The 21,238-nt window shown below is 41.6% G+C and overlaps 1 protein-coding gene across 5 annotated transcripts in view; it reads left to right on the top strand.

The window, feature by feature from the left end:
- CDH12 (cadherin 12) overlaps positions 1 to 21,238 on the top strand; it is a 799,528-nt gene that overhangs the window by 267,974 nt on the left and 510,316 nt on the right. The window lies entirely within an intron of this gene.

The following is a 21,238-nucleotide window of genomic DNA, read 5'->3' as shown; positions in this document are numbered from 1 at the left end:
CAAGCAGAAAAAAAGCATATCATGTTTTTGGGTTTTTTTTTTTTTTTCATTTGCCAACAACAAGCTACTTGCCACTGTTAAATATTGACCCCTTGGTGTGGCTAAGTCCAGTATCCAGCCCACCACACAGTCAGATAGACACTGGGCAAACTGAATAATGACATTGGCTGCATCACTCATGGCTGAGATCATGGTTTAATCTCCCTGATTAAACCCCAATCTAGATAACCTCCAATGTAAGCCCTCCTCTAAAAATGCCCAAGCCCTTTTCCCCCATGATCCACGATACCCCTTCCAAAAGCAGCCAAACCCCTGAGTCTACCTGAATTTTACTGGTGGTTTAGGGAGGATCTATTGGGCAGAAGCAATACGTATTTGTTTCTACCCATGGCTGTGCCAAATCCAGTATGGCAACTATGACCTCTTATCATAGTCTTATCCCAGGACAAGCAGGCAGCATATTCTTGACTGATGGGTGACGGCACCGACGGAGCCCCGGTACGGACAATTTTAGAGTGATTGCACTCTAAGAACTTGGAAAGTTCTAGTAGGCCGCACCGCGCACGCGCGAGTGCCTTCCCGCCCGACAGAGGCGCGCGGTCCCCAGTTTCTTAGTTTCCGCGGAGCTAAGAAGACGCATATTTCAACAGCTGTTGAAAACTTTTGTTCTTTTCGCCTTCCCGCTCGCGTAAACTTCGTCGGAAATATTGTTTCCTTCTTTTTCTTTTCTTTTCTTTGTTTAAAAAAAAAAAAAACTAATTGTGTTTTCTTTTCGGTTTCGCCCTGGCGGGGCCTATTGCCACCATCGAGGCCTCAGCCTTCGATTTGGCAGAAGCCGTTTTTACCTTCATGCCCCCTCAACCCGGGTTTAAGAAGCGCCAGCGGTGCGCTCGACCAATTTCACTCACATACCCGCACAACTGGTGTCTGCAGTGTCTTGGTCCTGACCATCGAGCGTCTACCTGCACCCGCTGTGCGACTTTAAAAAAGAGAACTCTTAAAAACCGCCAAATCTAACAGCGGTTATTATTTGGCGCCGAGATGTCTGATTCCACAGCACCGGCACCGACATCGGCCCCATCTCAGTCGGCACCTACTTCATCGACACCGCACGATACCGCGCCGGCGTTGCACCCTGCAGGTAAGCCGGCTAAGAAGCCTTCCCCGTTGGAGCGTCCTCCGGTCTCAGTAGCAGCGAGTCCAGTCCGGCCAACCTCGAGGCGCCCACGGAAGCGCTCCGCTCCTATCGAGGTGAGCCCCTCAACATCGGGTTCCTCATCCTCGGAGCGTAGAGCGGCACCACAGGTACCGCAGAAGAAAAAGGCGGTACCGGTGCCTTCGCTGGACGAGCGGATTGCTGCTGTCCTGCAAGTGCAACTTAAGGAGCAGTTATAACAACTCCTTCCTGCACTTTTGACACCGAACCTTCCAGTCCCGGTCCGGTCTGAGCCACCGGTACCGACAGTGGAGCGCCCTCTTTTATCGGCATCCACTTTGTCGGTACCGGTCCACACTGCTTCATCGACTTCGATGCCAATTTTAGCTCCGGAACCGAGAGCTCAGCACCAGGTGGTGCAGACTTCGATGCCGATGCAACATGTCACATCTCCCGGTACCGTATCTATGAGGTCGGGTAAGTCGGCGCGCAAAACCCGACACCAGGAACCCTCCACTCCGGAATCTCGAGACCGTGGCTCTCATATTAGGGATCCTGATTTGTGGGGTGACTCTGAAGACCTTTTTCTGTCTGAGGGCGAGTGTTCCTCTGACGAAGAGGATCACCTTATTGTAGATCCCTCTTCTAAACAAGATTCCACATCCTTTACCTCTTTCTTAAAAGAGATGTGTGAATCTCTTTCTATTCCCTTGAAGGCTGAGTCTAAGAAATCCAAGGCATTCCTTGATGCTCTGGACTTTGACCAGCCTCCAAGGGAATTTCTCAAACTTCCTCTCCATGACATCTTACGAGAGACATTTTATAAAAATCTTGAGACTCCCCTGACTGTACCAGGAGCTCCTCGTAAACTGGACTCTTTATACAGGGTTATACCCATTCCTGGTTTTGACAAACCTCAGCTCCCGCATGAGTCTCTTTTGGTGGAATCCACACTAAAGAAATCAGCGGGAGCTATTGTGTATGCCTCAGTCCCTCCTGGCAGAGAAGGAAAGTCAATGGACAAATTTGGCAAACGTTTATATCAAAATGCCATGTTAGCCAATAGGTCAGGAAACTATGCTTTCCATTTTTCATTTTATTTAAAACACCTCATTCAACACATGGCTGCTTTTGAAAAGTACCTCCCTGACCGCAAGAAATCTGCTTTTCATGCTTGCTCTTCCTCTCTTCTCCAGTTGCGTAAGTTCCTAGTTCGGTCAATTTATGACACTTTTGAATTGACTTCTAGGGCCACGGCTATGTCTGTTGCCATGCGTCGGTTGGCATGGCTCAGAGTCTCAGAGCTCGATGTAAATCATCAAGACCGCCTAGCGAATGCTCCCTGCTTAGGTGATGAGCTCTTCGGAGAGTCCATGGATTCCACTACACAAAAGCTGTCTGCCCATGAGACTCGGTGGGACACTCTCCTGAAGACTAAGAAAAAGACTCCACCTGCTCGGCCTTTTCGCTAACAATCCGCCTACCAGCGCTGCTATGCTGCCCGTCCCTTGCCACCGGCTACTCAACAGCCTAGACGTCAGCGCCAGCAACAGCGACAACCACCTAGGCCAGCCCAGCAGCAACAGGTGAAACCTCCTCCACCACAAAAGTCTACTCAACCCTTTTGACGTGGTTCTCCAAAGCATAGCCAGTATTCCACCATCTGCTCTTCTCCCTCGACCCATAGGAGGACGTCTTTCGTGTTACATCAGCCGTTGGGAGAACATCACATCGGATCAGTGGGTCCTCAACATCATCCGCCACGGCTACTCTCTCAACTTTCAGACACGTCCTGCTCAAAGTCTGCCAAGAGAGTCTGCTTTGAACACCTCTCAGTCTTCTCTCCTTCTTCAGGAGTTTCAATCCCTCCTTCTCCTGAACGCCATAGAGGAAGTTCCTCTAAATCAGAAGGGGCAGGGATTCTACTCCCGTTATTTTCTGGTCCCCAAAAAAACAGGGGATCTCAGACCCATCCTAGATCTTCGCGATCTCAACAAATGCTTGGTCAAGGAGAAATGCAAGATGCTTTCTCTCGGGCTGACTTCTCATGGTTTCTCTCGGGCTGACTTCTCATGATACTCTTTTGTCTCAGCCCGTTCGTTCCATTCTGGATGCATCCAGGAAGCCGGCCACTCTGCAATGTTACCATCAGAAGTGGACACGGTTTTCTTCCTGGTGTCTTCTTCATCATCATGATCCCACTTCCCTTGCAGTGGAGACCTTGTTAGATTATCTTCTTTCTTTGTCTGACTCTGGCCTCAAGTCTACTTCCATCAGAGTCCTCCTCAGTGCTATTGCTGCTTTTCATGAGCCAGTCCATGGAAAAATTCTCTCGGCTCATCCCTTGGTGTCCAGATTCATGCGGGGTCTTTTCAATATAAAACCACCTCTCAAAGCCCCTCCTGTGGTCTGGGATCTCAATGTGGTTCTTTCCGCTTTAATGAAGCCTCCATTTGAACCTTTGGCTACCGCTCCTTTCAAGTTTCTTACTTGGAAGGTACTTTTTCTTATTGCTCTTACCTCTGCCACCGTTTACAGTCTTTCATCATGACAAGGTGGTTCTGCGTACACATCCAAAGTTTCTCCCTAAGGTTGTCTCTGATTTCCATCTCAACCAATCCATTGTTCTGCCTGTCTTCTTTCCGAAACCTCACTCTCATTCTGGAGAACAGGCTCTACATACTTTGGACTGTAAGAGGGCTCTAGCTTACTATTTAGAGCGTACTAAGCCCCACAGATCAGCTCCCCAACTCTTTCTGTCCTTTGATCCGAATAAATTGGGACGTCCTGTTTCTAAACGTACATTGTCTAATTGGCTGGCAGCATGCATTTCATTCTGTTATGCTCAGACCGGACTGACACTGGAAGGTTCTGTCACGGCCCATAGAGTTTGAGCTATGGCAGCCTCTGTAGCTTTCCTCCGTTACACTCCTATTGAGGAAATCTGCAAAGCTGCTACTTGGTCCTCAGTTCATACTTTTACATCTCACTATTGTCTGGATGCTTTCTCCAGACGGGATGGACACTTCGGCCAATCTGTTTTGCAAAATTTGTTTTCCTAATGGCCAACCTTCCCTCCATCCCTCTTTTTGTTAGCTTGGAGGTCACCCATTAGTCAAGAATATGCTGCCTGCTTGTCCTGGGATAAAGCACAGTTACTTACCGTAACAGGTGTTATCCAGGGACAGCAGGCAGATATTCTTGCGTCCCACCCTCCTCCCCGGGTTGGCTTCTTAGCTGGCTTATCCTAACTGGGGACCGCGCGCCTCTGTCGGGCGGGAAGGCACTCGCGCGTGCGTGGTGCGGCCTACTAGAACTTTCCAAGTTCTTAGAGTGCAATCACTCTAAAATTGTCCGTACCGGGGCTCCGTAGGTGCCGTCACCCATCAGTCAAGAATATCTGCCTGTTGTCCCTGGATAACACCTGTTACGGTAAGTAACTGTGCTTTCTGGTACCACTAGAGGTTGAAGCTGTCATATTAGATTCAGCATGACCACAGGCATGAGTGAATATGCATCACTTCTGCCTCAACAGACCACCCTAAACCATCAGGGTTATTAATGTAGGCCCCAAGGCCTTGGGAAGGGTAAGGGAATATAAGGTCTTATCTTTTCTTTGGGTGGGGTGAGGGATTGTGGGCAAGGAGGTGTTTGCCATTGGGGAGGGGATAGGAAGAGAGGCCAACATAGCATTGCTCTTGAGATGACAAAATGGGGGAAACCTCTGAAGAAAACAACAATTTTAATGAATAATATAGGAATGGCACTCGACAACAACTTTCTGGCTGCCTATCCTTCCAAAGGTTGATCTTGTAAATGTAAGTAATAATTAGGAGTGTCTGTAAGAACTCTTTATGTTTCCTTTTGTTTATTGACTTGTCAGGTATTTTGTAGAATAATTTTGTGGTCAGCATGTGTAGATACAAGCGGAAGCTGTTAGTGGTGGCTGGATATCATCCAGCAAACTGAAGAGGAGAAAGCAAAAATAAGATGAATAAAACCTGACCCTGTGACACTGCAAGTCACAGGATAATCAGGTTGGAAATAGAAAGTTACTGCCTCATAGAAACTAAATAACTTGATTCCAGAAGGTAGATGGTATATCAGCAAGGCCACAAAATTTCAAATTGGTTAGATGTAAAGGTAAAAGCCTCGCAATGATGTAAATGGCTGTAAAACCTAGCTTCTCACCTCTGTCCTGGAAACAGACTTAACTAATCTGGTTTACTGAATAGCTGCCGTGAATATGTGCAAAGCTCAAAGTTGCATGCACAAAGTTGTATGCACAATTAGAGTTACAAGCCAGTTAGCGCCATTGAGTGGGCATTAATAATCAATTATTGGCATAACTTGGCAACAATTTGAATTTATGCATGCATCTTGCAAGGCGTATTTCTATAATGATGCATGCATAATGTTTTAACATGCAACTGAAAAGGGAGAGTGACCCTGGGAGGTGCATGAGCAAGTCAGGGATGTTTTTTGAAAATTGTGTGCATTATTATAGAATTTGAGGGGGGATCCACATATAATGTAGGCACGAGGATTTATACCAGGTTTCAATTGGTGTAAATCATCATTTAAATAATTGAGTGCAAATCCCAATATTAAGCATTTTAGATAAACAGCGCCCAACTCGGAGTGCTGTTTATAGAACACCGCTCAGTGCTCATTTTTTCTAATGTCCAAATTTGAATGCCATTTATCGAACCGAGTCCAAAATGTACGAGTATATAGCGACATAAACATGTGTGTCTTGTGAGGTGGGCACTTACATGTTAGTTGCTCACGTTTACATATGTGAAGCCCCAAGTAATACTTCTCTTTCTGTGAAAAGCGCAGATTTGTGGTGTAGATGCCTCCACCATATCTGCCAACAAATGCATGTGTATTTGTTGGCATTCTTTTGTTTTATTTTACAAACAGTTCCACATTCATCAGAGCTTTTTGTAAAATACTAGATTAATTGTGAACATCCAGATTTGGATGTCCAAATTCTTACTTAGATATCACATGCAACAGGGACTTTGTGTTGTTTTTACTTCTATATTTCCAAATGACTTGTTTTTTTAGGAAATAGTACACTCTAGAGCAGGGGTGTCAAAGTCGGTCCTCGAGGGCCGCAATCCAGTCGGGTTTTCAGGATTTCCCCAATGAATATGCATGAGATCTATTTGCATGCTTTGCTTTCATTGTATGCTAATAGATCTCATGCATATTCATTGGGGAAATCCTGAAAACCCCACTGGATTGCGGCCCTCGAGGACCAACTTTGAGACATGTGCTCTAGAGAGAGAACAGGGAGTCAGTCAATGTTTTCTTTGCAATTTTAAACAGATTTTAATAACATGTGAAAGATATGAGAGTTTTGAAATGAAAGCACCAGATATGAGGAACAGTGCATTAACTATCTTTCAACCACTAGCTTCAGTAGACTTTGTGAATCAAAACCTGTATTTGTCAAACTTAATCAAAAGAAATGGTTTCAGGTGAAAATTAACCTTTTCCTATCGTGTGTCCCGGATGACGGGACATTCCAAAAATGACACAGACAGTGGATAAACAGTCTGTATGGACTAATAAAGAGCCAGGAACACAAAATATTTGAATTTACAGACTTATGACTTATTTACATTATGTTTACAATAGCCGTAAATGATAACGGTGAATAATACAAAACTTTGCTAAAATAATTACGATTGGAACCAGCGTAACGTAAAATTTATTATGATAGGAAAAGGTTAATAAAATACTTATATTATCAAATGATAAGCTGCATCAAAACAGTATTAGTTTAATATATGCAGAAAGATGGATCTCTATGACAGTTTATGGTTTATTGAGAGCTTCTATTCTGCTACTAATGACTGGGGAGACAATTCAGAGCGATCTACATGAGCTTCTGTAGAGATGTTACCATACAGAGTTGCATAGAGCTTCTGTGAGGTGTTATAATACACAGAGAGCTCTGTGGAGGTGTTGCAATACACAGTTATTGATACCGGCATGATTATGCCATAATCCATCATCCTATTTTTGTTATTGGCACATTGATCACCCTACTTATATACACATGTTTATACCAAATCAATCGTCCTACGTATATACACATGTAAGACTAGGGGCCTCTTTTACAAAGCTGCTCTAGCGGCTGCTGCGTGGCAACAGGTCCAAAGTCCTTTAAATCTCTATGGGCTTCGGGGCCGTTACTGGAGCAGCCAGCGCTAAATGGCTTTGTAAAAGAGGCCCTAGATTTACTATTGCAGCTAAATACTCTATAAACTATTTTTACACACCTCCTAAGGAGGTTGGCCATTTCAACTAAATATAATCTATTTGCATGCATCCCCAAAAGTTCTAGTTTTTTCTGTGTCAACTTCATAATTTCAGTTGAAGTAGTTTAAGAAAAGGATAGTCTTTATCCCAGTTTTATACATAGGGCTAGATTCACTAAGCAAACCGATCGTGTACCGTGCGACCCCTTTGCGACCCGATTTTACTCTAGCCTGATTCACTTACCTCTGTGCCGATCCGATTCCGATCTGTGCATGCAAATGAGGGGAACGGTATGCAAAGTAGGCAGGGACAAGATTCACTAAAGAAATCTTGAAAACCAACTGGGCTGGCCGATCAACACAAGAAGTGACTGCTGGGGACCAGTCACAAACATCCTATCCGACTGTCCTCGGCCTGAAATCCCAGCCCTGCAGCCCATCTCTGCCGCACTGCTCTCTGCCCCTTCCAGCTGTGCCCTGCTCTTTCTGCCCCAACTCTCCTGCTCTCTGCTGCCCTTCTCCGCAGTGCGAGCCCGTGGTTTTAAAGTGGGGCTGCACTGTGGAAACACAATGTTCTCAGAAAAAAAGCCTTGGAATGTTCTGTGGAAAAAAGCCTTGGAATCCAAAGACAATTTGGATTTGCAAAATGTAAAACCACAGCACTGCAGCAATCTAATTGGTTTTACATTTTGCAAATCCAAATTGTCTTTGGATTCCAAGGCTTTTTTCCACAATTGCCAGTTGGTTTATTATATCTTGGATCCCTGAGGAACGCGTGTTTAGCCGAAACACGGCCGTGTCGGGTCCTTTTATGATATATGTGGATTTAGTCTGTATCATCATTACTGCTTTTAACAAGAACATTTTTGAATAAGTTATATCCAAAGATCCGAGAACATTGTGTTTCCAGTTTTGTTTGCTCAAAGCGTACACTGGACACGTGCTTTAGTCACTTTTGGTGGCAAAAGCAGTTTTTAACTTCAGTTACTAATATGCCCCTGAAGAAGCCACACAGGCAAAATGTGTTAGGTGTTATTTGTGGGAACATTTTCAATAAACTTATTCATCCTTATTTGGTCTACCTGTTGTTTTGTGCTCCACATTGGATTCCCTGGTAGATGTCTGCCTTACTATTTTCTCATAAAGCGTAAGGGGACAGACTTAAAGATCTCAATATGTATACTCTGAAAGAAAGATGGAAGACAGGGGATATGATAGAGACATTTAAATATATCAGTGGCATTAATGTACAAGAAGTGAGTCTTTTTCAAATGAAGGAAAACACTGGAATGAGAGGGAACAGGATGAATTTAAGAGGTGATAGGCTCAGGAGTAATATAGGGTGGTAAAAACGGTGATAGATGGAATATTCTCCTGGTAGAGGTGGTGGAGACATACCCCCTCTTCTACGAAACCGCACTAGCGTTTTTTAGCGCAAGGAGCCACGCTGAATGGACTGCGCTGCTCCCGACGCTCATAGGAACTCAATGAGCATCGGGAGCAGCGCGGCTCTCTGTGCTAAAAACTGCTAGCGTGGTTTCGTAGAAGAGGGGGATAGACTGTGTCTAAATTCAAGAAAATGTGGGACAGGCACATGGAATCTAGTCTTAGCATTTTTGAAAAGAGTAAAGTGATTCACATCTACCAGTTCCACTCCACTCAGTATTTCACAAACCTCTTTCATATCTCCCCTCAGTCATCTCTTCTCTAAGCCGAAGAACTCTAGCTGCTTTAGCTTTTCCTCCCGATGGATGTCGTCCCATAAGAACATAAGAATAGGTATACTGGATCAGACCATTTCCAACAATGCAAAATGCAAAAAACACCCACTAGTAAGTGTGACACCACCTCACCTTGTGGGTTCTCTGTGAAAGCCGATCTGGCGAAACTCGTCAGAACCCAGAGGAATTGGACACCTTAACTGAGATAAGTACAAGCATTGATACAATTTTTTTTTTTTAAGTTTGGATCGTTGTTTGACCACTTAAGTGATTGAAGTGCAGTGACTGAACACAAAAGGCACAGCTTATGGGGTGTAACTCCGTTTGTGATCTTTTCACCATTCATTTGGTTCTGAGCACTTTTTACACTTTGTAAAGCGGAGTCACAATTACTAGTAGGTGGTTTTTGCATTTTGTATCTCACATATCACCCGCGTGATATTGAATATAATTTCTCAAGTTTTGTTTGGGTATCCTGCATTTCCAACAATGACCAATCCAGGTCACAAGTACCTGGCAGAAACCCAGATAATAGCAACATTCCATGCTACTGAACCCAGGGCAAGCAGTTGCTTTCTCCATGTCTGTCTCAATAGCAAACTATGGACTTTTCCTCCAGGAATCTGTCCAAATCTTGTTTTTAAACCCAGCTACACTAACCGCTGTTACTACATCCTCTGGCAATGAGTTCCAGAACTTATCTATTCTTTGTGTGAAAAAAATATATATATATATTTCCTCCTTTTTGTTTTAAAAGTATTTCCATGTAATTTCATTGAGTGTCCCCTGGTCTTGTATTTTTTGAAAGAGTGAAAAATCAATTCACTTTTGCACATTCTATACCATGTAGGATTTTGTAGACCTCAATTATATCCCCCTTCAGCTGTCTCTTTTCCAAGCTGAAGAGACCTAGCCTCTCTAGTCTTCACATGAGAGGAATTACATCCCATTTATTATTCTGGTTGTTCTTCTTTGAACCTTTTCTAATTTCGCTATCTATTTAATTTTTTTAGATACAGTGACCAGAACTGAACATATGAGTAATACTCAAGGAGAAGTCACACCATAGAGTGATACAAAGGCATTATAATAATCTCAGTCTTATTTATCATCCCTTTCCTAATAATTCCTAGCATCCAGTTTGCTCTTTTGCCACAACTGCACACTGGGCAGAAGATTTCAGCATGACACCCAAATCTTTTTCTTGAATGCTGACTCCTAAGGTGGACCCTAGCATCTGGTAACTATGATTTGGAGTATTCTTCCCAATGTGCATCACTTTGCATTTGTCCACATTAAATTTCATCTGCACAGCCTTCCAATTTCCTAAAGTCTTTCTTCAATTTTTCACAGTCCGCATGTGTTCTGACTACTTTGAATAGTTTGGGTCATCTGCAAATTTAATCACCCTCACTTGTAATTCCAATTACCAGATCATATATAAATAAGTTAAATAGCACTGGTCCCAGTACACAACCCTGCAGCACTCCATTATTCACTCTCCTCCAGTAGAAAAAAATAGACATTTAACTCTACCTGCTTTGGTTTTGTTTTTTTCTGTTCAGTAATCTAATCCATAACAGAACATTGCTTCCTCTCATGACTTTTTTATTTTCTCAGGAGTATTCCATGAGGAACTTTGTCAAAATGTTCTGAAAATCTAGATACATTACATCAACCAGCTCACCTTTATTTACCTGTTTATTTACACCTTAAATGAAATGAAGCAAATTGGGACGCAAGAATTCCCATGGCTGATTCCATGTGGTCTCCGTGCAATGTTTGTCTACATCAGTGGTTCCCAAACCTGTCCTGGGGGACCCCCAGCCAGTCAGGTTTTCAAGATATCCCTAATGAATATGCATGAGAGAGATTTGCATACCTGTCACTTCCATTATATGCAAATCTCTCTCATGCATATTCATTAGGGATATCTTGAAAACCTGACTGGTTGGGGGTCCCCCAGGACAGGTTTGGGAACCACTGGTCTACATGTTCCCAAATTTTATTCTTTATAATAATTTTGACTATTATGCCCAGCACTGAAGTCAGGCATTCTGGTTGTAATTTTCCAGATCACTTCTGAAAACCTTTTAAAAAATACACTGACTACTCTCCAATCTTCAGATACTACAGACTATTTTAGCAACACTAGGGACTCCTTTTACTAAGCTGCGCTAGCGGTTTTTGCGCGCGCTTAACGCGCACTGCAATGCCGCGCACGCTAGACGCTAATGCCTCCATTGAGCTGGCGTTAGTTTTTGGCACGTAGCGCAGGGTTAGCGCATGCGGCAATGTAGCGCACGCTAAAAACGCTAGCGCTCCTTAGTAAAAGGAGCCCTAGATTTTGGTAATAGACTTTCACTAATGGGAACATTAGTGAATGGCCTTTAATTCGGAAAATGAAAAAATAGCTATTTTCTGGCTTCAGTAAGGACTTGTTAAGGCCACCTTTTACCAAAGTTTATTAAAAGGACCCCTTAAGCAATTAAATATGATGGAGTCTTGGAACAATACACATTAAACCCAAAAATATTGCTGACAGGATTTAACTTGATAATTTTTACATTACTACTATTATTTCTATAGCGCTACCAGACGCACGCAGCGCTGCACAGAGTCACAAAGAGTAAGAAAACAGTCCCTGCTCTATAGGGCTTACAATCTAAACAGGCAAGACAGACAAACAGGATGTCATGGATACAGTTAAGGGGAGCAGTTAATCAGTGGGCTGGGTTGGAGGGAAGATGTTTTCCCCTCCTCATTAAGATGAACAACACTCTCACTTATATGGTTCTTAGTGGAGCACATGAATTGGTGCAGGAGGTAATGGTGCTGGGACCATTTGATAAGAGTGATCATAACATGATCAGATTTGATATCAGCCCTGGAATAAGTTCACACAGGAAATCCAATACAACAGCATTTAATTTTAAAAAAGGAGACTGATAACATGAGAAGAATGGTAAAAAAGAAACTTAAGAGGAACAGCTGCAAAGGTCAAAAATTTATATCAGGCATGGATGTTATTCAAAAATACCATTCTGGAAGCCCAGAGTAGATATATTTCATGTATTAAAAAAGGAGGAAATGGCAACCAGCATGGTTAACGAGTGAGATGCAGGAAGCTATTACAGTTAAAAACGAATACTTCAGAAGGTAGAAGAAGGACCCAACTGAAAATAATTGTAAACAGCACAAGGAATGGCTAACCAAATGCAAACTTTAGTTACTACTTTTTGTTAAATCCAGTGCTAATTAACAACATGGTCCTCAGAGAGCCACACCAAGCAAATGAAATACTTAATTACTAAGTGTGGTAGCCATCCTCATAGGAACCAACTGACGATGAATATTTGCATCAGGATCTCTTTTTATATATATATAATAAAGTGTCATTGCTTAATGATAAATAACTAATAACAAATTATCTTTAGAATAGTTCTGTCTGAATCCCCATCGACGCGTTTCAAGTTACTTCCTCAGGATCGGGGAACAGATTACTGCAAAATAAAAAAAACATCATTAAAGTTCTCAAAATGGTTCAAGACAGACATGTACCATATGACTCTTGGTCTTACCAGAACATTTCAAATTCTTAGAGTATGACTAATTCCATAGCTTTAAAGCCGAGACTTCAATATGGCCGCGGCATTCAAAGGAGGAACTAAAGTAATCGAAATCCCTGACGTAAAACGATTCCCACCAATCACAACTAAAGGCAGAACCCTGTTACCGAATCAGGACTAAGTCTACCAACCCATTCATACTGCTAGTGTTAGCCAATCACTTGATTACTTTAGTTCCTCCTTTGAACGCCGCAGCCATATTGAAGTCTCGGCTTGAAAGCTATGGAATTAGTCATACTCTAAGAATTTGAAATGTTCTGGTAAGACCACGAGTCATATGGTACATGTCTGTCTTGAACCATTTTGAGAACTTTAATGATGGTTTTTTTTTTTTAATTATTATTTTGCAGTAATCTGTTCCCTGACCCTGAGGAAGTAACTTGAAACGCGTCGGTGGGGATTCAGACAGAACTATTCTAAAGATAAGTTGTTATTAGTTATTTATCATTAAGCATTGACACTTTATTATATATATAAAAAAGATCCGGATGCAAATATTCATCGTCAGTTGGTTCCTATGAGGATGGCTACCACACTTAGTAATTAAGTATTTCATTTGCTTGGTGTGGCTCTCTGAGGACCATGGTGTTAATCAGCACTGGATTTAACAAAAAGTAGTAACTAAAGTTTGCCTAAAAAGATTCAACTTGAGAATTTGTGCATGTTTATTGTTTTAACCAAATGCAAGGCACTGACAAGGAATGTGAAGACAGATCTTTGAAAAGAAGATTGCACTGGAAGCAAAAACACACAGTAAAACATTTTTAGGTATATTAAAAGCAAAAAGCCAGGAAGATAATTGATTGGACCACTAGATGACCGAGGGATAAAAGGGACTCTCAGGGAAGACATGGCCATAGCAGAGAGATTAAATGAATTATTTGCTTCACTAAGGCTAATTATATCTAAAACTACATTTTATATAAGGTAACAGAGTATGACAGGTTTAGAAACACAGTGTATAACAGCAATTAAGTATGACAACAGCAGTACCTGCACTCAAATGTTAAGAATCAAAATAGAGTAAAGTAAGATGTGCAAATGAAGAGTTTGACATGTATGTAAGGTCCCGATGAATAGCAAAGGATTTCATCCTTACGGAGTGAATGGATGCTGTGGGGTAGTGTTCCTCACTGTGAATGCACGTTAATATAGAATGCATCAGCATAGTTTAAATGTCTTAAACAGCTAATAAATTAAGTCAACTCTATTTGAAATATGTTACATTGGATGCAATGTGATACATTTTGTAGAATACATATCATAAAATGGAGAGAAAAGTAAAGGAATAGGATAAGAAGTTTACAGACATGTCATTTATGATATCACACGTGCATTCATAATGAGGCCAGTATGCTCCATAGCCATCTTAGCCACTGGAGTGAGAATTGAATGAAGAATGCCGGTATAAGTAAGTGTTTATATTACAGTGGGGGTGTTAGTAAGTTGTAAAGAAATTATTTGTAACACTGTTCTTTGCTTTGTTAGAAAGTATTGTTGAGTCCTATGTGCTGATGCAGCAGAAGCGAAACAGGCTTGCCTACGTTGGCGGTGGACAGTGGATAATATAAAACAATTTTTGAGAGCTTAACTTAAAAAGCTAAGTAACCTGTCTTTATTGCACACAAGATTAATGAGAACAATAATGAAGTGACAAATCCCCTGAACCAGATGGAATTCACCCAAGAGTGTTAAAGGAGTTTAAGATTGCAATTGGAGAACTATTACAAACCCTAGCTAACTTGTCAATTAGAAATGGGCAAATATCGGACGACTTCAAAAAAGGATCGAGAGGAGAACCGGGTAACTACAGACCTTTGAGTCTTACATTGATTCATGGGAAGATGGTTGGAGCGCTAATCAAGGATAGTGCAACACCTGGAAAATCACGACCTGATGAAAGCCAGTCAACACGGCTTCCGAAAGGGGAAGTCATGTTTGACAAATTTACTTCAATTTTTTGAGAAGGTGAATAAACAAATCGATAGCGGAGACCCGGTTGATATAATTTACTTGGACTTCCAGAAAGCATTCGACAAGGCTTCTTAGGAAGCTACAAAGCCATGGAATAGAAGGGGACATACTGAGATGGATAGGCAAATGGCTGGAGAAAAGATTGCAGATGGTGAGCATAAATGGGAAGTTCTCGGACTGGGAGAAGGTGAGAAGCGGTGTGCCCCAGGGTTCGGTTCTTGGGCCCATCTTATTCAATATCTTCATAAACGACCTAGAAGAGGAAACAACATGTAATATAATCAAGTTTGCAGATGACACAAAACTATGTCGGGCAGTTGGGTTACAAAAAGACAGCGAAGAACTCCAGAAAGATTTGATACAGCTAGAGAAATGAGTGGAAAAGTGGCAGATGAAGTTTAATGTAGAAAAATGCAAAGTGATGCACCTGGGCAGGAAAAACAAGGAACACGAATATAAAATTTTAGGTGTGACACTGGGAAAGAGCGAACAAGAAAGGGACCTGGGGGTACTGATAGATAAGACCCTGAAGCCGTTGGCTCAATGCACAGCGGCAGCCAAGAAAGCAAACAGGATGTTGGGCATGATAAAGAAGGGGATCACGAGTAGATCGGCGGAGGTCATAATGCCGCTTTACAGAGCAATGGTCAGACCACACTTGGAGTACTGTATCCAACACTGGTCTCCCTACCTAAGGAAGGATATAACCCTGCTGGAGAGGGTTCAGAAGTGAGCCACGAAGCTAGTAAAAGGTATGGAGAATTTGAGCTACAAATTTGAGCTACCTCGGAAAACTGGGATTGTTTACCCTCGAGAAGAGAAGACTGCGAGGGGATATGATAGAGACTTTTAAAATACTAAAAGGATTCAACAAATTACAGCAAGAAACACCGTTATTCACATTGTCCAATGTGACATGGACAAGAGGTCATGAACTGAAACTTAGGAGCAGCAGGCCCAGGACAAATCTCAGGAAGTTCTTTTTCACACAGCGAGTGGTGGACGCTTAGAATGCCCTCCCTGAGGAGTTTGTGACGGAGACCACCATTCTGGGATTCAAGGGCAAGTTGGATGCACACCTTCTTGCAAATCACATTGAGGGATACGAGTTAACAAGGTCTTCATCAGGGAACACCTAGCTTAGCCTCCGCGTGTGCGGGTCGCCGGACTAGATGGACCTAGGGTCTGATCCGGTGAAGGCATTTCTTATGTTCTTATGTTCTTAATAGGAGGAAGGAGGATTTTTTATCCGATGAGGTTTTTTTCCTTTCTAGTTTGCAAGCAAAAGATAAGTTCTGGTAGCAAAAGGAGATCTGAGGTTCCCAACTACAGGAGTGGCTGAATCTACATGTCTCTTGTCATTTGCAGGACCCAGACCCAGAGGTATCCTGCGTTGTGTTTTCATTTGTTGTGGTGGTCTCAATGGTATAATTTAAATGTGTTTAAAAAAGAAAATAATGGATATATTACTATTAATCATTTCTATAGCGCTACTAGATATATGCAGCTCAGTACATCAAAACATAGAAGAGACAGTCGCTGCTCAAAACAATTTACAATCTAGTTAAGAAAGACAAACTGGGCAGGTGGGTTGGAGTTTGTTTTTGTTTTGTTTTTTTGCATTTCCTTTTTTTTTTAAATCTTTATTAAGTTTTCAAATTAACATAAGTACAAACAATATACATATAATAATAATCGCAATCAGCACTTATAATCCATCAATTACAATACAGAAATAATAAAACCCCCTCCCCCTTCAAATATTTTCAAACAGGGTATATAAAAGAGATATCCCCCCTCCTCCCACCCTCTCCTGGATGCGTGTTAAAACAATGGAAAATAAAGATAAAGACAATTATAACAAAGCCACAAAAGACGTCCATGGACCCCAAACTAATCTGAATATCTTATTATGCTCCAACATATCAGCGTTCATCTTTTCATACTTATAACATAGACATAAATTTGCCCACCAAAAAAGTATAACTAAGACGATCCCAAGTTTTCCAATTACGAATAACCATTTGCATAATAAGGAAAAGCCAACAGTTATATCTGTCCAATAAGGGTTTAGAATGCAATATCATCCCACATATGACAACATCATATGTCAATGGAATCGATGACTCCAATATGGTGGGTTGGAGTTTGGAATTGAAAGCAGCTTCAAAGAAGTGTGCTTTGAGTCTGGATTTGAATACTGCCAAAGACGGAGCTTGACGTACAGAGTCAGGCAGTTTGTTCCAGGCATGCGGGCAGCAAAGTAGAAGGAATGGAGTCTGGAGTTGGCCATAGAAGAGAAGAGTACAGATAACAGAGACTTACCCAATGAGCGGGGTGCCCGGGGGGAGGGGGAGTGTAGGGAGAGATGTGCCAGTAATCCTTGCCAACCTCAAGTTACGTGTTAAACCCTTAAAACAATCTTGTTTTGTCTCAGCTTTCGGCCATCTGTCTCAATAGCAAACTATGGGCCATCATTTGTCTCTGGGTGCATTTTGCCTTGAACACCCTTTTTGTTTCGGCTTTTCCCCCTCCTTGCAGAATATTTATTTATTAAAAAATTTATATACCGCATACAACTAAGCGGTTTACATATCACATACATTAAATCTTATTTCCCTGCGATTTCCACATATAACATAGACATAACTAGACAACATCATTAATATCCCACCCAATATAAAATGTTGATTTCAACAATTAAGGAAGCAAAAAGGCATTAGATCAGATGATCCATTTCAAGGTAGGTGACAAAACCGATCCACATATACAGGCAAAACTAGTCAAATTCCAACAATTCAAGAATTCAAACAAGCTTTAAATCATACATTGCTGTCAGCGCCTTATCTTTTTCATTTGTAAGCTATTTTATTTTATTTTATATTTTTTATTTCAGTTGCTATAACCACATAGATATTGCATGATATACAGGCTCTCAAGCCAAATAAGCATGAGCAAAAATGTATTCAGGGCAATCATGCACCTTGATCCTGGTTTTTGAAAATACCAGAGTGCTATTGTAACTATATGTCTGGTGGTGTTTGCATCAGTTTTACTCATGTAGCCTAACATAAATTTCATAACATAAATAATTACATGTACAAAGGTTGAGGGTCAGAACTATAGAATTCAATATATATTATATATTAGCATCTAGCGCGCATGGCAGTTCAGCGCTCTAGACACAGACGCTAGACGCTAATGCTGAATTGCCACACGTGCTAGATGCTAACGCCAGCATTGAGCTGCTTTAATTCTAGCCGCGTAGCATGGGTTTAGCGTGCGCGGAAATTCAGTGCGCGCTAAAAACGCTATTGCAGCTTAGTAAAAGGAGCCCTTGGAGTGCAGCATTCATTATTGAATAATATGTAGGGAGATTTGCACGTAAATCCAAATGAGTATCAATTAATGGCAACAATTAATTGTCAGTGGCTTGTTAATTAATTAAACTTCTCCCTCCATATTCACGGGGGATAAGTTCAAATGCGGCCCGTGAATAACTTTTCATATCATATTTGCAGGTTTGTGGTATAGCCCCCGTGAATACCGTGAAATTGTGAATAAAACTTATCGCTGTTATTTGTGATTGCTTTTAAAAACAAGCTAGGTATTGCAGTTCCTGCATTATACTACACGATATACTTTTTCTCCGATGCTGCCATTTGCCCCAACACACTAAAGAAAGTGCTAAAATTTTCTCTCTATACACTTTTCTACAACACTGTTGTTTGCCCGACCATGCTGAAAAAAACACGCAGAATTTTCTTGGCACTCCGGCATGATGTCATTTGGGGGCAGAGCTATCAAGGCAAAAAACGTGAATAACCAAAGTCACAAATATGGAGGAAGAAATGTAATTTGTATATGGATCTAAATTTGGCAACCTTTACAGAATCCAGAGGTAATCCAGCATTTTGCAGGTTAGTGCAGTTGTTCCCAACCCTGTCCTGGAGGACCACCAGGCCAATCGGGTTTTCAGGATTGCCCTAATGAATATACATGGATCAGATTTGCATATTTATCACTTCCATTATATGCAAATCTCTCTTAAGCATACTCATTAGGGCTAGCCTGAAAACCCTGATGGTCCTCCAGGACAGGGTTGGGAACCACTGGGTTAGTGTACACTTATGTCCATAAGTGTGGCAGCAAAATAAACACTACATTCCTCCCTCCATATTTGCGGGGGTTAGGGGCAGAGCCGAACCGTGAATAAGGAAAATTTGTGAATAATGTTTGGGCCGACTCTGACCCATTTCCGGACCTTACCTAGTGGTCTAGCAGTGGCATGGGAAGATCGCTTCTGCCCCCTTCAGAGCCGTCATCGAAAATGGCTGCCTTGAGTTCCCATTGTAGTCTCATGAGCCCACGGGAACTCACAGCAGCCATTTTTTATGACGGCTCTACATGGGCAGGAGTATAGGAAGATCGCTCCTGCCCCGTGTCACCACTAGACTACCAGGTAAGGTCCGTGCATGAAGTTGCCACCGCAGCTGCATCCATGGCTGAGGGCTGTGCTCCTGGGGTGGCTGCTCGCCTCCGATTGCCTCCCCCTCCAATCACCTCCACCTCCTCACCCCAATCCAAGTTCCGGAGCCAGTTCTGGTTGATGCGGGCTGCCTCCGAGCGATTCTCGGGGGGGGGGGGGGAGGTAAAAAATTGCAAATAGTCAAAACCGCGATTGCTGAAACCGCAAATAGAGAGGGAGAAGTGTATCTGTAAAGTGTGCATAAGCAGTATATGAAACCCCCATCTTTTATTTGAGTCAACCATTTTTCTTCCCTTTTGGGGGGATAAATGGGGGTCTCAACTTATATTCAGATCGACTTATATTCAAGTATATACGGTATATCCTCAAGATATGATTCTTGATTAGGAACAATATATTTTCTTCCTTATGTTATTTTTTATTTCCCCCTTCTGCTGTCTGTGTTGAGGTCCCAAGTGCTGAACACCATCAGGCATCTGTTACAAAATTATACAATTCGTTAGGCAGAATGTTAAGAAATGTACAGAATGTGCATGGGAGATGTTTTAGGTGCTCTTAATGATGTAGGTCATGTTTAATTCTATCAGGGGAATATGTAGAAAACTCTACTGCTGCTCTGAATGTACAGAATATATTTCAGCATCCGAACGTGGCTTGAATTGTTTTGTTCTCTTTTTTATCTGGTGCCTACATGCACAGATGTTTCAACCGCACGACTCAGAGCAAGATCTACAAGCTTGATTATGTTTCAAAAACATGAAGTGAGATGCCTGTAATATCATCTAATCTAATCTTCAATTTATATACCGGATCATTTCCCGAAGGAACTCGATTCGGTTTACAGTTCATTAAAAATAAGATAACAAACTAATAGAGATGTCCAAATGGAGAGAGTACTATTAGTTAAGATTAGATAGATAGTTAGTTGATGTTCGTCGACTGGTGATCTTAGATAACTATGGCGTAAACAACCAAGTTTTTAGATCTTTCCGAAATTGATGTAGCTGACCTAACAGTCTTAAAGAATCTGGTAGTTTATTCCAAATTCCCACCAGTTTAAATGAAATAGTTTTACTGCGCTTTCCGGCACATTTGAGTCCTCTAGAGGATGGAAATGATAGTTTATAAATTGTTGTAATCCTTGAATGACAGGATCTAATAGCATTCCAACATAGAGAGATTGAAGGATCAAATATTCCATAGAGGAATTTAAAAACAACACATGCACACTTAAACTGTAACCTAAGACAAACTGGAAGCCAACAAAGCTTTCTCAACAACAGGATACATGATCATATTTTCTCTTTCCAAAGATAAGTTTGGCCGCTGTATTCTGTATCAACTGTAGTCAATCTAGACTGCCCTGTTTAATACCCAAATATACAGAATTACAATAATCCAACTGAGCAGGCACAGTGGACTGTACCAATAATGTGTAGTGTTCCTGATAGAATAATGACCTGACTTTTCTCAGCATACGCCTGTACTACTCCTTCTGATATTTCTTAAGTCATGGTATGTCTATTGTATTTTCAAAATGATGCACAAAGAGTCACATGTTCAAAATTAGAGCAATCTGATATTTCTTTTCACACCACCATGAGGCATGGATCTACTATAATCGAACAAAGGCCACAAGATGCATTTGTGGACACTCCTGTTCTTTTGCCTCTGTCTTTGGGCTCGCTGTTGCACAGCATGCCCTCCCAGTGGCTTTGTGGATTTAGACTTACAAATATCATCAGGAAGTACTTTTTCAGAGACAGTGGGAAATGTTGGAATGACCTCTCAAGTTCCAGGTTCCAGTGACAGTTTATTTGTATAAGTATAAATAAAGAATCTTGCATCAAAATCTTTTGGCTCCAAGGACTGATTCCACTTTGTGTGTTTGTGGATATTTATAAATCTACCACCCTGTAATCTCAATTCATATCCTCTAGTTCTACCATTGCCTCATCTCTGGAAAAGATTTATATGTATATTAATACCTTTCA

The sequence above is a fragment of the Geotrypetes seraphini genome, chromosome 2, assembly GCF_902459505.1.
Source record: "Geotrypetes seraphini chromosome 2, aGeoSer1.1, whole genome shotgun sequence".
In the NCBI taxonomy this organism is placed as follows: Eukaryota; Metazoa; Chordata; class Amphibia; order Gymnophiona; family Dermophiidae; genus Geotrypetes; species Geotrypetes seraphini.
This window is presented reverse-complemented; position numbering and strand designations above follow the sequence as displayed.